General features: G+C 48.1%; 1 pseudogene; it reads right to left on the bottom strand.

The window, feature by feature from the left end:
• Nucleotides 1-1,889: 1,889 nt before the first annotated feature.
• Nucleotides 1,890-2,007, bottom strand: LOC126191739 (5S ribosomal RNA; annotated as a pseudogene).
• Nucleotides 2,008-2,896: the final 889 nt, after the last annotated feature.

Raw genomic sequence — 2,896 nt, forward strand, 5'->3', positions numbered from 1 at the left:
GTCCTTAGGATAATTTAGGTTAAGTAGTGTGTAAGCTTAGGGACTGATGACCTTAGCAGTTAAGTCCCACAAGATTTCACACCCATTTGAACATTTAAACCAAGTGTACTGCCATACACTGATTAGCTAGAACATTATGACCACTGCCCTTCTATCGATATAAACCCGCCCAGACGTTAGCATACCTGGCTTGCATTACCTGGCTTGTCAGACACATGCACGGTGTGTGCTGTCCGTGTGTAGAATATGGAAGGCGCGTGATCTATCTGAGTTTGACCGAGAGCAGATTGTGATGGCCCGGAGGCTCGGCACGAGCATTTCGGAAACTGCACGGCTTGAGTTCTGTGGTGAGAGTCATCAACAAGTAGCGAAACCCAGGTGAAACCACGTCCAGATGTCGTGGGGTTGGGCGGCCCCCGTCATTACAGATGTCGGACGTCGTAGGCTGGACAGACTGGTAAAAGAGGATAGGTGGCAAACAGTGGCGGAACTAATATCAGACTTTATTGCCGGGTAGAGTACAAGTGTGTATGAACACACAGTGCACCAAACACACCTAACAATTGGCCTCCGCAGCCGACGACCCGTGTTAACACCAAGACATCGGCAATTAAGACTGAACTAGGAACGTGAACATCGGCGCTGGACGTGGGAGCAGAGATAGAGCATTACATGGTCTGATGAATCCCGATACCCTCTTCACCATACCGATTGGAAGGCGCGAAATCGCCCTCTTGCAGGAGAACAGCTACTTGACAGCTGTGCTGCGCGATGGAGACAAGCTGGCGACGGCTCCCTTATGCTGTGGGGAAAGTTGATGTTAGCACTCATGGGTCCAATGGAGCTCGTGAGAGCCACCATGACAGACAAGGAGTATCGTGCCCTGGTTGCGGATCACATACCCCCATTCATTACGATCATGTTTCCCGACGGCAGTGCCGATTTTCAACAAGATAATGCGCCATGTTAAAAGGCCAGGAGTGTGATGGAATTTTTAGAGGAACTCAGAGGCGAGTTTCGCTTGATACGCTGGCCCTGCCACTTGCCAGATCTGAACCCAATCGAAAACATCTGGGATGTGACTGAATTCCGCGCTACGGTCGCAGGTTCGAATCCTGCCTCGGGCATGGATGTGTGTGATGTCCTTAGGTTAGTTAGGTTTACGTTCTATGGGACTGATGACGTCAGATGTTAAGTCCCATAACGCTCACAGCCATTTGAATCATTTTTGTGACTGAACTGACTGAATGTGGCGTCAGAACTCAACGCTCCCCTCCACGGAATTTACTGGAATCAGGTGACTTGTGTGTGCAGATGTGGTGCAAACTCAATCCAGCGACCTACCAAGGCCTCATTGCTTCCACGATACGACGCGTCGCGCAGTGCCTTTGGCTATTGTGGTCATAACGTTCTGGCTGATTAATGTATAGTCGGATTAAATCTAGTGACGACGACAGATTAGGTTAGGAAATAAGATACTAAAAGCGTTAGATGAGTTTTGTTATTTGGGCAACAAAATAAGTGACAATCGCCGAAAATAGAGAGCATAAAAAATGCAGACTGTCAATAGATAAGACAAGTGTTTATGCGAAATATCATTTTATTTGCTTACCTCTAATATAAATTTAAACAATAGAAAGATTTTATGGAAGATATTTGTCTATGATGAAAAAAAACGAAACTCCTCCCTAACAGGCCATGAAGACCCAACGGTACCGACCGGCCGCCGTGTCATCCTCAACCCATAGGCGTCACTGGATGCGGATATGGAGAGGCATATGGTCATCACACCGCTCTCCCGGCCGTATGTCAGTTTCCGAGACCGGAGCCGCTTCTTCTCAATCACGTAGCTCCTCACTTTGCCTCACAAGGGCTGAGTGCAGCCCGCTTGCCAACAGCGCTCGGCAGACCGGATGGTCACCCATGCAAGTGCTAGCCCAACCCGACACCGCTTAACTTCGGTGATCTGACGGGAACCGGTGTTACCACTGCGGCAAGGCCGTTGGCATCTATGGTGAAAAGTGGTCATAAATAGTTAAGACAACATGAGAATACCAGAAGATTTTGAAATGTGGGTCTACAGGCAAATGCCGGAGATACGGATGGGTATTTTGGGTAACTAATGACAGGGAATTGAACTGAATCGCATAGAAAAGAGACATATGACATAACTTGAGTCTAACAATGGGTCGGTCCGTAGGACACATCCCGAGTCATCACGGACCTGTCTGTTTGGTAATAGAGTGTTCAACTGGTTCACATGGCTCTGAGCACTATGGGACTTAACAACTGAGGTCATCAGTCCCCTAGAACGTAGAACTACTTAAACCTAACTAACCTAAGGACATCACACACATCCATGCCCGAGGTAAGATCCGAACCTGCGACCGTAGCAGTCGCGCGGAGTTCAGTCACATCCCAGATGTTTTCGATAGGGTTCAGATCTGGCACGTGGAAGGGCCAGCGTATCAAGCGAAACTCAACACTGCGTTACTCACTGAAGCGGCTAGAATCGCTCGGTCATACCGGCCGGCGGTAATAGAGGGAAGAGTGACGAGTAAAATTAAAGTATTCATTACAGTAAGAGTTCGGATGGATGAAGATCGCAGTAGTTAAGTATAAATGAAGATCCTTATACAGGATAGACGAGCGTGGAGACCTTCATAAAACTACAGAGGAGAACAACAACGACTCACAAGTATCAGAGACTGACTTCTTTTTCAGGGCTTTATTTGACAATACGCCGCTAATTAGTGATAATTCAGTGATCTGTCCATCCTACTGTGCCACATCCTCAGCATTATCGCGTCCATTACGCGTGGCACTCCGAGGATTTCCCTTCACAATCGTCGCCCAGGAGGAGGTCCCGACTGCGAGCAGAGCTGTTGTTATTGAA

Source organism: Schistocerca nitens, chromosome 6, assembly GCF_023898315.1.
Source record: "Schistocerca nitens isolate TAMUIC-IGC-003100 chromosome 6, iqSchNite1.1, whole genome shotgun sequence".
Taxonomy (NCBI): Eukaryota; Metazoa; Arthropoda; class Insecta; order Orthoptera; family Acrididae; genus Schistocerca; species Schistocerca nitens.